This window comes from Phyllostomus hastatus, unplaced genomic scaffold (assembly GCF_019186645.2).
Source record: "Phyllostomus hastatus isolate PE091 unplaced genomic scaffold, TTU_PhHast_1.1 phas_contig_62, whole genome shotgun sequence".
NCBI lineage: Eukaryota > Metazoa > Chordata > Mammalia > Chiroptera > Phyllostomidae > Phyllostomus > Phyllostomus hastatus.
In genome coordinates this window covers 14803624-14817964 of record NW_025333921.1, presented here as the reverse complement: position 1 = coordinate 14817964, position 14341 = coordinate 14803624, and the positions used below count along the sequence as shown (strand labels likewise).

At 49.2% G+C, this 14341-nt stretch overlaps 1 pseudogene; it reads right to left on the bottom strand.

The window, feature by feature from the left end:
• Positions 1-13586: 13586 nt before the first annotated feature.
• Positions 13587-13771, bottom strand: LOC123825334 (annotated as a pseudogene).
• Between the last annotated feature and the right edge of the window lie 570 nt (positions 13772-14341).

Below are 14341 nucleotides of genomic sequence, written 5' to 3'. Positions count from 1 at the left end.
AGAGTATGCTCAGCCTGAAGTGATCAAGAGAGAGTGGTGGGGCCTGGGGCACTGGAGAGTCCTGACTTTGCCTAATGAAATTCAAGGGAAAATACGTTCTGGCCCTCTTGGGCTGACTGCCAGCTTCTGCTAACCCATTACAGGTTCCAAAGCTCTTTTCTATGTGCTTTCATTGAATTATCATCTCCTGCCTTCCTTATAGAAATTATCCACACTTGGCAAATGAGGAAACTGGACGTTAACAAGGTTAAGATGTCTCCTGGACTCATTTCAGGTGGTGATTTATGGGAGGTGGCTTGAAGATAGGTGAAGAGAGGCCTTTGCCCCCAATTTCCCACCGATCATCAGGTTTGGAGGTTGAAATACAAGTTTCCGAGTCAGCCATTAAAATCGTGCTCTGTGCTGACTCCAGATTTTCATTCAAAATGCATCTCCTGCTCCTTTCCCCGTATGTCAATTCCCTCCCACCTATTTGAGCACATCCTGTTGCTTACTCACCACATGACAGAAGACACAGAGGGGCCTGCAGTGGGGGTTGGGCATGGAGGGCCAGAGGGGTGTGGCCCCTAGGAGGAGCCCAGAACTATGGGGAAGTCTGGGAAGGCTTCCTAGAGTGGGTGTCACCAGGCAGTGAAGAGGTATTTCCCAAAGTAAAAATGGCAGGTGCAAGGACCCAGCATGGGCATGCGAGTCCTGTCGCATCTGAGAGGCCCAGGAGGTGGAGTGTGTCTGGTGTCGCAGAGAAAGGACAGGGGATTGCATTTGGAAGTGTACTGTAGGCCAAGGTGAGCGTTCAAATTCTATCCCAGAGAGACAGGCCTTGAAGGAGGTGAGGGCCTGGCTGCTTTAAATGTTTTCACTAAAAAATTGTAATAGGTTTGAAGTTCAAAAAGCATGAAAGTATACAGTGAAAAGTTTCCTTCAGCCCCTCCAGCCACCCAGGTCCCTTCTGTGCCCTTCCGGCGGTGCTTCATTCTGTGCCTTTATGAACTGATCTCTGCCCATCCTTTCTCTCCTCTCTTTACATTCTAACCCCAAAGACAGCACACTCTTTATTCATCTCTGCACCTTGGTTTTTTTCACTTTAAGACTGTATCTTGGTCATCTCTTTTGCATGGCTGTGTCACGTTGCATGGCTAAGAGGAGTTGTATTTTATTTAACCAGCCTCTGTTGGCAGACATTTTGTTTTTCTCTAATCTTTATCTCTTACAGTAAATAATCTTGTATGTTTATAATAACTTCCCTGTGTAAATACATCTATAGAAAAATATGTCAGAAGTGGAATCTCTGAGGCAAAAGAGATACACATTTTTATTTGCATTAAATTGTTTAAAATTGAAATTTAACTTACAAAAAGTAAAGTGTACAATGGAATAAGTTGTTCACAGTTATACATGTGTGCAACCTGCACCCAGATGCAGTATTGGTTCTGGTGGGGCACTTCCAGCCCCACCTCTCATGCCGCGTCTGTCAATAGCCACCCACCAAGGTCATGTGCTCATCTGACCTCTATCACCAAGGATTGGCATTTTCTATCTCTCAGTTTTGTGTACGTGGAATTATAAAGGATGCACTCTTGTGCCTCGTTTCTTTTGTGGGACACGGTATCATGTCATTGTGCTCAGCTGTAGCTCTTTCCTTTTCATTTCTGATTGTCCTCCACTTTATGAATACATCACAATAATGTATCCATTCCACTACCGATGGGCATGTGGGCTGCTTTCAGTATTGGCTATTATTAATAATGCTGCTATATACAATTTTCTGAAGGACGTTATAAAATTCATGTCCATTGGTTATATGCCTCGGACTGGAACTGGTGTGTACATTCTAAATTTTGCTGCATGTTGCCAAATTGCCCCCACTGAGATGGGCACAGTGCTGTGGAGGGCCCATTCTCTTGTCCTGCATGGAAGTGTTCAGCTCAGCGCAGGGTCCGGCGCAGAGTCCACACGCCTTACGCCTGGGCAGCCCCCAACTCCAGAAGTCATAGGAGAATGTTTCGTGAGCCCTAAAGCTCTACTCAGAGCAAGAGGTTATGATTTGCCAGTGTGCCTCGCTAGAAGGATCAGGTGAGAGTGAGGAGTCGGGGAACCCATTTCTACCCCCAGGGAAAGCTCTTGAGTTAATGACAATAACCCTCCACTCACAGAGTTCTGGCCTCTCTGGAGCACTTTGACTGGCACCAGTGGGTTCTTGGCCCTGGCTTATAGGATATTCTGGGGAACTTTCCAGAAATACCAGTGCCAGGGCCCTAGCCCTATGATAATTATCCTGGGTGCAGCTGAGGCATTGGTATTTTATAAGCTCCTCAGATAATTCCAGTGTGGAGCCAGGGCCAAGAAGCACTGTCAGATATCATCCTCTGAAATGGAAGAAACTGCTAAGGTGCTGGGGAAGGGGTTGTGAACTGGTATCTCTAGTAAAGCAGTAACGCTGTCCCCCTGCCAGGAGCAGTGCTAGAGCCTCACAGTCCTCATCTCAGTGGCTACCGTCTGAGGGGTGCAGTGCCTCCTGGGCCACCCAGCTGGTCAGTGGCAGCCCTGAGCCCACACATGCCCCCGCCTGCCTGCAAGTCCTGACTCCCATTATGTCTAGAGAAAAGACTAGAAGGAAGTACAGCAAAATGTTATGGGTAATGTTTTCTTCCATATACGTTTCTGCAATTTTCAAGTCAGCATGTATTATGCTAATAATCTCAAGCAAATACAAGTCCTTTCAAGTTGAAGTGAATAGCATTGACATTTTCTAGAGGAGCAAACTGGGGTCAAGGGCACCCAAAGTGACAGAATTGGGGCCACACCTGTCACCCAAGCCCCGTACAGTGCTTGAGGCCTCTCAGGAGGTGAAGCCAGGATGATCTTTACCTGTAAGAGGAGGCTCTAGAAAGGCATGAGGAAATGTCCCAAAGTCAAAATTCTTCCATTGTTTTAATTTGATTACATATGTTTTTGCAGAATAACCAGAAAAATGCATAAAAGTAAAAATAAAGCAAAATAACCTGATATCTCACTCCCTGGATGTAAACAGCGGGAAACTCGGGGCCTGTTCTTTCAGACAAGTCTCTGTCCACAAACATTCACTCGGACCTGAGTAAGCATCATTTGTCCCCCGTGGGTAATGCCGCACACACGTACTTCTGCAACCTTCTTGTTTTCAAATTAATCTGTCATGATCATGTCAATGAACAGAGACCCCACCAGTCTTGCAATGGCTGTGTAGTCCTCAATGGGCATGTGTGTTGTTCCTAACACATCTTGTTCTCATTGTGTTGGAAAAGAATATTCTAACATAGCTTTATGAAAACTCTGGAGTTAAGTTTTGTGTTTGTTTTGTTTTTATAGAGTGAACAGTGGTTAAATCAGGGTATAAGGATATGAGAGTATGTGTGTAAATCTGGGCCTTCATGGGTTGCATTTGATTAATTAATTTAAAGAATATTGACCCCACAGAGAATTTATCAACCTCTCTCTCTCTCTCTCTCTCTCTCTGTCTCTCTCTCTCTCTCTCTCTCACACACACACACACACACACAGCCCATTTGCAGGTGAGCTGTGGCTGTGCAGCCCCCCAGACCAGAGCTACCTGATGAGGCCGTGAGACCAAGAACAAATTCAGGTGTTGTGTGCCAGCTTGGGCTCTGAGCCCATTTACACTTAACAAATGCCTGTGGGCAATCACACACACACACACACACATGCACACACGCACACACACTCACCAGCCAACCTCATTCTCTCTGCACGCCAGGCGCTGGGGCGGCAACAGGCCCACACGTCCAGAGGCAGGCACAATTGAGTGGCTAAGGGCATTAAGTCCTTGATTAAACTGGCTGTTCATCTGAAGGGTCAATTAACCCAGCTAATATTCCGGGCCAGCCCAGCAGGTCCGTCCCCATCAAAGGACATATTGAGCGGATAATAAAGTGGCTTCATCACCTTTATGGCAGAGAGTAAGGCTCTGGCTCCCTCACCTAAGGGCCACTGCCCAGGTCAAGCTGCAGCCATGGACACTTCAAAGCATGGAGACTCCAAATCCAGCCAGCCAGCCTGGGGTTCTGTGAGTTTGAGTTTGTGAGTGGAGGAGGATATCTCTGCTGCAGAAGTTCTCTCTCACAGATGGAATAGCTTCCCCTCTGCTTGACTGTTGTGTCCACCGACGATGCTTGGCACCTCAGCAGCCACCTTGTGATTATGTGGGGACCTCACTGAGTGCCCTACCTCTGGGACTTTCACTACATCCTAGCTTTCTTATTGAGCCAGTGGGTAGAGTTCCCGGTTTCAAGCAACAGAAAGCATCCTGACTGATCAGATGGGTCCTTTTCATCACTTACCAGCTCCCTAGTGGGGTGAAGGTATAGAAGTGAGGACACAAGGAAGAATCTTCCTTCCCCTTCTGGTTCAAAGCCTGACACCAGTCACAGGGTAAGGGGCGCCCTAAAGCACACATGTTCCCAGGTGCCTGGGTCCTGGGAGACTGAACCCAATACCTGCACTTGTTCTGGCCCTAGGGGTCTGGCAACACAGGTGACTATGCTGGGGGACCAGGGAGAGGAAGCCGGGCCCCAGGGAGCTTCTTAGGTTGGACAGGGCCTGAGTAATGACCAGCCAGTTGTCAAGCTTGGCCAGATATCCCTTGCTCTGGGGGAGAGCAAGAATGGGCAGGAGTAGAAGTGGTGGCAGCAAAACATGTCTTCATGCTAGGTGTTGTGCTGTGGGCTTTGCATGGTTTACCAGTATCATCTTCACCACACCTATAAGGCAGATGCCATTAACCCATTGCCAGACAGGGGCCAGAGGGGTTAAGTAGTTTGTCCCAAGGCACACACTGAGGAGGATGGAGACAGGATTAAAATATAAGGTTGTATAACATGAAAGCTCTTAACCACCCTTTCTCAGCTGACATGTTCATTGGTCCAGCCAGCCGGCCAGCCATCAACCATTATTCTTGTTCACCTTTCAAATATCACCAGGTCGTCTGTCCCTCCCTTGCCAGGCACAGGGCCAGGTGCCAAGATCGGAGCGATGACAGCCCTGGACGCACCTTCTCAGCATGCTGAGTGGGCAGAGGCACCCTTGGCCAAGGCTGATGGCCACATTTAGGCTGAGGGTCAGTGTCCTCACACCACCTGGGAAGGGTGGTGTGAGGACACCACCCTTCACTTTGTGAAGATAGCACCTCAGTTTTGACAGCCTTTGCAGTGCTCTGGCCGTGAGGTCACAGACCCTGCGTTGGGTCAGACTCTTGGCCCCGGGCACTCACTGCCGGTGTGACTGTGGGCAGCGCATTCTCTCTCTCCGGGGCCTCCATCTCCTCATCCACAGAGCTGGGGTAAAGTGTTTTCTCAGGGGGTTGGGAGCACAAAGGGGATTCTTGTCTTAGGGAGCTTGGTAGACTTCAATGTTCTAGGCAAATACCAAGCAATAAATCTACTCGCACTGTGTTTGAGGAAAAGATCTCTCTTTTGAGGTGGTCAGCAAGTCTCAGATTAGAATAACCTTTAAAAGCTTCCTTATGTGTTTTAGACTTGTCCTGGCACACACCTTTCTGGGACCCCTGAGGCCTCCTGTGTGCCCACGTGATAGGCACCCCCGGAGGGAAGCGGCTGCAGCCCAGGTGGCTCTCCAGGCTGAGGCGGCACGGTGACTCAGATGCTCATGCTGTGATCCAGGGCTTGCCCAACTCTACTGGCCATGCCAGAAAAGTGAGTGCCTGCTCTTGGTTCAGATCTTTTGGGGGTTCTGCTCACCAGGAGGGGGTCAGAAATGAGCATGTTTTCTTCTAGATGTAAAGGAGAGTGAGTGTGACCCCTTGGTGGCTGTGGGGTGGAGCGACGTGCCAGGTGAGGAGCAAAGCTGAGTTTGTGCAGCAGTGTGACTCACAGCAAAGGGCCATCCTGTGCCCAGCCCAGGGCCTGAAGCCTGTGCCCTTCACCTCCTGCCCGGTGGTGTTTCTGCTAAGCACTCCTGTGAGAAGCCACATGCGGGGTCATCTTCTAGGAGCCTTTCTTGGGAAGCCTCTGCACCTTCCTGCTTCAGAATTGCTCTTGGCCTTGGAGGAGACATTCACAGGGGGCTTTGCAGAGAGCAGCAAGGTCTTTATTGAAGCCCCACCCAATGTCTGGGAGCTCAGACAGGTTCTTTGGCTTGAGGATCCCTGGCAGCTCCTTTCTGAAAGGCAATGACAGAGGAAGTCCCTGCTCTGTGTCACCTGTTAATGTGACCCCAGGACCTTAGCATCTCACCTGCTGGTTTCCTGGGAACTAAAACAAAGGGATCAGGTGGGAGAGGAAAGAATGTGAGAATAGGTTGTATTAAAACTTAAGCCTTAGAGTTAAAAATATAGAGTCCAGAATAAGTGTTCCTTTACTTTTTTATAAAATAAATCCTCTCTCTCTCCCTCTCTCTCTCTCTCTCACACACACACACGTACACACACACACCCCTCTTAGCTATAGGTAATAAGCAACTTGGAATGAGTGTCCAGGCAGGTTCCATGTGCATGTGGTGGAAGTGTATGAACATATGTCTCTTTACACATGTATCTGTGTGGGTGATGTACACATCTTGTGTGTACACATCTCTATAAATGGGTGATGTAAATGAAGGCTTCCCCACACCTGTGAGTCAGTGCAGACGTGTGCTCCCAGCATCTGGGAGTGTGTCTGTGGGGAAGAGGGCTATCAGGGCCCACGCTGCCATGTCGGGGGTGTGGGGGCACTGACACCCGTGGGCAAGGCCGGGCCTGCTCAGCCCTGGGGTCAGGTGTTTCGGAGCCTGCTCCTCTGGTCAATAAGGAGTTTGAAACAATCCTAGATTCCTGAAAGGGGAACTTCCTATATTTTATAGAACCTATGGACTCCTGTACTGACAAACCACATATTTAAAGGCTGAAAATACCAACTTTATAATAAGGTAAAGGGTGGTTTTCAGATATCTCTATTGAAGGCATTTACAAATGATTTATTAATTGAATGGGATGGAAAAGAAAACTACCCCCTAAAACCTCACGTCACTGTGATTTACCTGCTACTAAGGTTTAGGGTATCCTGAGAAAGAATTATGGCTTAACAATGTAGAAATAAACATTTCAATACCAAAGAATCAACAAACTACACTACAACAAAGCAACTTGGAGGTCTTGGAGGTCTGAGGAGCTCTGTGTATATGTGTGTGTGTGTGAGTGTGTATGCATGCATATTGCCTGTGAGCCTGTGTGTGCTGTGTATCTTTATATGTGTGACTGTCTTGTCTGTGCAGCCTATGTATGTGTGTACATCGTGTGTGTGTCTGCATATACATATGTGTGCATGTGTGTGTTATGTGTACACATGTCATATTGGTCTCTGTGGATGTATGTGTGTATGTGTGTCTCTGTGTGAGAGCATGGTCTGTGCATTTTTGTGTATCTCTGTGTCCATGTCTGTCTGTACATGTATGTGTGTTGTGTTTCTCTGTATGTCCATGAGTGTGTACAGTAAATGTGTTTGTGTGTTCACGCATGTCTGTATATGTTACACGTTTCCCTGTATGTATATGAATATGCACAATAAATGTGTTTATGTGTTCATGTGTGTCTGTGTGTGTTGTATGTTTCCCTGTGTGTCTATGAATATGTGTAGTAAATGTATGTCTCTATGTTCATGTGTGTAGCTGAGTGAGTGTGTGTGACCTTAGATATACCCGCCCCCTGTGCCTGGACTGCAGTTCCCATAGTTACAATTTGAGGCACGAGGGCAACACAAACTCTGGGTTTCTGGTGGGCACTGTCTGCCCAGCTCTCCTGTTGGAGCTCTGAGGGAACCAATCTTCCTCCTCCTCCTCTGGAAACTCACCTAATGGCCTGTCACCCTCCCTGCTCCCAAATGCCTGTACAGTCCTTCGCATGTCCACACACTGTCCCAGCCACCGCGGAGGACTTAGCCCTTTGTTTCTGTTGCAAGCTCAGCCACCTCTTGCCTTTACCCTGGGTGACCTTGGAAAGCTCCCCCTGCTTCACTGAACTGCAGGCAGGAAAATGAGGTGGTGAGAAACACCTCTGGCTTTGACATTCTCAATATGCGGGCTTCTTGCCCCCGGTGAGCAGGTGGGAGCTGGGACATGGTCCAGAGAACGTCACACACACTCCTCTCCCATTCAGACTGCACAGTCCTCTAGGGCAGGGACAAGCATGTCAGTGTCCCAGCGCCAGCACAGGGCTTGCCCCTGCGCGGGGTGTGGCAGGGCGAGTAGGAAGAGGCAAGGCTGAATTAGCCAAACCAGCACCTCTAGAGCCTCCCCACCCTGCAACCTCCATGCCCCAGATTTAGGACTTAGAGATCTCTCTCTCTCTCTCTCTCTCTCTCTCTCTCTTTCTCTCTCCCCCTCACATGCGCACACGCGCTCGCTCAATCTGACTCTCTTTCTTCCTCACCTTGCCTGCACCACAGAGCCACCTGGGAGCATTTAGAGGCAATGGCTCCTAGGCCTTCTCAGGCCGCATGAATCAGAATCTCTGAGCAGAGGTCCAGCCACCTGCATCTTCCATGTTCCCAGATCACTCTAACACACAGTGAAGGCTGAGAACGGCTGCCCTAGTGGCCCGAGCCTCTCCAGGCACTCTCAACAGATTCAGCCTCACCGAGACCACATTGAAGGTCTCCAGCCATAACTTTGCTTCTGACTTTCCTGTTGAGTTCATAAAATACAAATTTCGTGACTGCCCCAAATGTTTCTAATTCCAGTGGTCTGGCCTGGACCTGGGAAGTCCACTCCGAGGCCCCTGGTGCTGAGGCAGGTGGCCCTGAGTCCTCCAACCCTGCAGTGGGAGGCTTCCATGGTGGAGCTTGTAAGAATGCCACAGTGCGAGTGTCACAAGCTGCTTTAGAATGAATACCCCCAGTGGTAGGAATCCCTAGCTTGCTGCTGCCCCCTCCTCCTCAACTTTCAGACATTCTCCAAAGCCAGTCTAATTCTGTTCCTGCCTTGGTTCAGGGGCTGTGAAGATGACACCCTGATCCCTCGTGCAGCCTGTGGAGACCTGGGGCACCCAGCTGGGTCCTCATCTTGAGCCCCCCATGGCTGTCAAGCCTCTATCTGTGCATGTCTCTCTGCTCAGCGCAATCTTGCCTATTTCCCCACCTGGCTGGGCTAACACTCCCACTCAAGGCTCAGAGGTCTCCTGACCTCAGATTGGTCCAAGTCACCAGTTACCCCTCCCAGAGCTCCTAGAGCCCAGGCATGAGTCCTGGGTCCTCTGCCAAACCACACCCTTCAAGAGGGCAGCGACTGGACCAGTTGTGCTCACCACTCTCCATAATAATCCCATGTCTGCCCAGGGCCTGCCCTGTAAGAGGTGCTCAATAAATACTTGCAGAATGAATAAATGACATAATATAAACACACACTTCTTCGGTCTCAGTGATTTTTACCTGGAATAGGTTTTCCAGACTCATGGAGCAAGCAGGCAGGGAATGTATGATTGAGGTTGCTGTGAAAATGCAGCACGGCAGCTACATCCTGCGTGTGTGTGGGGGGGGGTGCCTGTGGGTGTGCACACGTGTGGATGTATACAGACGTGTATGTGGTGATTAGAGGCTGCAGTTAGGTTGAACTCAGAGTCCCCATCCTGGCCCATGGCCTTTACCTGACAATCACGCAATGGCCTCTGGGAGTTAGGTGTTCACCCTAGAGCATGGGCCTCCTCCAGGTGCCACAGGGTATGAGAACTCAGAGCCTGAGTGCCCAGGGTATGGGGACAAAGGCACCTCAGTTGCCTGGGGTTTGACCAGAGAAGGGTTTAGGGGTAGTAGAAAGGAGCATAGCTCTGGCGTGGGTTCAAATCCAGGCCCTGCTTTTTCCTCACCAGCTTGGACCTTGGACTAGAACCTTACTGTCCTCTTCTGACAGATGACCAGCCACCTCGGGGTGCTGATTGGTAGGACTGGCTGGTGATGCAGGGTGCTTTGCTCTCACCTTTTCAAAAGAAATCTTTCCTCGAACATCTGTCTCCTCCTCTTGTTCACCCAGCACTGCCCAGCACAGGGCCTGGCATATGGTCGGCGCTTAATGAAATCTAGTTGACTTGATTTGACACCTGGCCCAGAGACTGGCACATACTAGGAACTTAATCGTTCCTTTTCCCTCCTGGATGCACTGCTGACCTGAGACACAGGGGAAGGGGATCACAGCCCAGCTGTGTGTGTCGCTGCTCCTATGACCTTGAACAAACCCATACCCTTTTTCCAGACCTCAGCTTCTTCCCAGGTCAAAGGAGCAGGCTGAGTTTCCTTATTAAGTTTTGCCTTGTGTGAGAAGATTCTGCCCAGGGGGTTGAGGGCCTGGCTGTGTCCCGGGGGAGGGGGCGGCACCTATCTGGCGTGTTCCTGGCCCGAAGGCACGGGAGCAGTGTTCCTTCTTACCTGCCGATAATAGAAAGCCGTTCCTTCCATTGAGCTGTTTCCTTCTTTTGCCCTAAGCTATGAGGAGTAGATTGGATGGAAATTATCAAGCCTTCTCGTCTAAAATAAATATTCTTGAAATGGAGCAAGTTATAAATAAGCAAGCAGCAATCTCCTGTGTTATGAATATATAATTTCCATCTTTAATAGCTGACTCGGCCCCAGGGACTAGCTGAAAATGGCCTGTCTGGTCCTGATATTTTATGTTTCTTTAAAAAGGCCTCCAGACTTTTGTTTCCCAGTCCTTGGAGAGTTGAGTCTCCAGGGGAAATAATGAGAGTTGAAAGGCATAGTGAGCCCATGTACGAAAGGCAGGCACTTTATTTTCACAAAATCCCAGAAAATGCAAAGGCTCACACGGAATCAGAGAGTGAGGGCTGGGAGGGGCCGCTGAGCTCGTCCCACCTTCTCACTCTGCAGAAAGGCAAGAGGACTGACCCAAAGTCCCACAGCAGTGAACTCCATTCTGGAAGTCTTGAATGCAGGCCTGTCCGATTCACCAGGCTGTTGGCTGGCTCTTTCTTTCAAGAGGCTGAAGACAGAGGCAGAGGATTCCCGATTCTGGAGTCCCCAAAATCTTTCGGGGTGACTGACAGGAGGTGTGCCTCCAGTGGTGGCCCGAGCTCTGGGTAAGGGCAGTTGCCTGGGCTTTTCTCAGTTAGGCCTCCCGGGCCAGTCTGCATCTCAGCCCGGCATTCAGGCCCTGGCACCTCCTTCTCCTTCGGCAGCCTGATGCTGGAGGGTTAGTGTCATCACTCCTGCCGGACGAGCAACCTGGTGTGACAGCCTGGTGATGACAACAGGCTGTGGGGCCTCACAGACCCCAACTGCCCTTCTCAGCTCTGTGGTGCCGAACAAGCTTCTCTTAGCCTCCACGTCCTCATCTGTCAAATGGGAATGAGGTAATGTGTGTAGATCACCTAGGATGAGGTCAGACAGGAACCAGGTGCTGTGACTCCCGAATGTCCTCCCAGGCCGGCAAGCTCTCCCTCGCCAGTCCACACCCTGCTCTGGGACTGCCCCTCCCTGAGACCCACTCAGTGGTTTGGATGTGTCCGTCGACTTTATGTTAATTCATCTCATCTCCAGGGGAGAATGACCCTTCTCCAGAGCCCCACAGTCTCCTCCTTGGTCCCCAGCAGTGTCCAGCACAGGGCCAGCCACACTGCAGGTGACAATTGAAGACATACTGAGTAAGCACCTACTAAGTGCCTGGTGCCAGCTGTAATGACAGCTACCAGCAATCAGGCAGTGACTCTGTTATACTCAGAAATGCACTCACTCATTTTATCCTCAGTACGACACTGCAGGCTGAGCATTGCTATCCCCATTTCAAAGATGAGCAAAAAGAGCTTTGCTAAGAGGATTAAGGAACTTGCCCTTAGTAATACTGCTAGGCATGGCAAGGGTAGCCAATTTAAGGCAGAACCTCTTTTCCCTCTTCTCCGTTGCCTTCTTGCAGGATGGCCTGCTTTTTCCAGGATTAGAGTAAAACTGGAAAATGAATGAATTCGGCAGCAGGGCCCCTCATGGTGGGAACAGGGGCGGGTGGGGAGATATTAATGCCTGTGCCGTGTGCGTCTTAAAATGTAAATGTCCTCTCCTGTGGGTCCCGAAGTATGCTCGTAATTATGAGGCAGCGTCTGAGTTCTGATTTTGATGGCATTAGCTCTAATGGGTTTATTTTTTTAAGCCATTTAATTACTAATCAGTGCTGCCTCGCAAGCTAATGTGAAATGTGCACTTTGCATCTGGGGACAAGGGCCTTCTTCAGCAGGCAGCTGAGAAGCCTGCCAGGGGCCGAATGCTGGCCCGAGCGAGTCCCCCTCCTTCAGAGGTTCTCCCACTGCAGTCCCCAGCCCTCTCTGCCATTTGACTCTTGACCCTGAAATCACAGAATCATCAGTTGGGTAGCTTGGCCCCTCCCCCTTCTTTCACAAAAGGGGAAACCGAGGCCCAAGAGGCATCAGGGGTTATAATGACTGGAATTTGTGGGGCTTCTTTCTTACTTGCTAGTTGATTTCTAGCACATATACTCACTTGCTTTCCTAATTTCAATAGTCAAAAACTTTCCACTGCTAAATCCTCATTTTCTGAGGCTAATTCAGGTCTCATTTTCATTCACTGCTCAACAACAATCATGCAGTGGAAATTTTTCCCAAGTTGAAAAAAGAGCTGAGGCCGGGATGTCAGGATGTCTCCTGGCTCCTGCTGTGTGTCTCTGGACAAGCTGAGCCACCTCTCTGGTCTGTGGTTTCCCCTCCACAGTCAAATGCAGGGAAGGAGTTATTCAGTATTTTTCCAAACACTATACTATAAACCACTCTGTAAAACAGAGCATGCCATAAGATGTAAATATTTGTTATTTAGAAAAAAACCTTTTTTGAAAGGTCACATGTTCTAATTAGTTTGGGCAGTGCTGGATTCCAGTTAATCAAGTAATGAGACTGAGCCTTGGTGAGAAGGGCTACTCAGGGCTCCCATCCTTGCCACCAGTGGCCATGGAGAGAGCTGGCTGACACCCACAGGCTGCATTGTCCTGCCTTCCTGGTTGTTCAATGTCTCCCTAGGAGCAGACATGAACGTGAGCCCCCAAGAACTGCCTGCTGTGTGCCTATTATCATAAGTCCTTTCATATACCTTTTCCTCAGACATTGTCACCGTGATCTTATTTTCTTCCTTTCTGGCCCTTGACCAAACGGCCAGACCATTACCATTACCACTGGGTCCTTGGTTCTTGAACTTAATTCATTCTGCAAGGCTGTTCAAAGGGCGATTTGTTAGAAAATTGATTTGTTTGAAAAAGTAATCATGCTCTATCAGCATGAGAAGGATGTTGGGACAAGAACTGAAGTTTTGTTCAACAATGGAGGCATTGAACAACTTGGTCGAGAACCGAATTGTTGAAGATGGAGACGTTCTAGAACCACAGTTTGTATATGCTTTTCTCAAGGCACTTTTCCTTGCAGCTCTGCTCACCCAGGGGACTTCTTTGCACTGATGTCCCTTCGGGCCATCAGGATTGGGTGCGTAACACAGCACAGTCCGTCTTGAAGTCATGATGATGTGTCATGTTGACCCATCAGTGAGCCGGGCCCAGTTTCCTCCGTCTCCATCAGATGATCAGAGAGAGTCTCTACCCGTAAAACCATAGGTGTTCATTGACAGAAATAGACATACTCCATGGGGCACATGTTTGTGCAAGTTACTCAAGTCTCATCTTTGGTTTTTCGTCTATGGCACCTCCTCCTCATGGTTTTGGGGTACTCTGTATGTTCAGAGGAACTTCTCTAGTATGGAACCATAAAAATGATCCCTGAAAGTACAGTCTTTTTCACTCATGCCTTTGTATACATTCAGGCTTGACCCCAGATGTGCCATTTCCATCATAACTGAACTACTCAACCTCATAACTTGGTGCATCTAGTACTCAGATATTGATAGGGGGGTTCAGTCCCATAGTCACTCAGTGTCCCGTGCCAATTTCCAGGGGCACCCAGAGCAAGAGGTCTCTGCCATGAGAAAAATGTCTTCGCTCTGGAACCCCAGAGGTCTGTCTTACAACTCCCCTGCGGCTGCTGGCCAGGGGCCCCAGCCCACACCCTTGTCTGCCGAGGAACCCTCTAACACCACTGGACCTTCTGGGTCCGATGGGCCCAGCGACGGGCAGCTCAGATCACAACCCAGATGTGCTGCAGAGCCCTCTCCCGGTCTCAGAGAGTCACCCTATCTCAATCATGTGCAACTTAAAGGATCTAGTAGAACGTTACATTTTATTTTTGTCACTTTTTAAATTTAACTTTTTGAATAAATAAAACATTAAAATATTTCCAAAATTAAAAATACATTAAAAGTATATAGTGAACAGCCCTCCTTCTACCACTAATTTCCTTTCCAGCAGA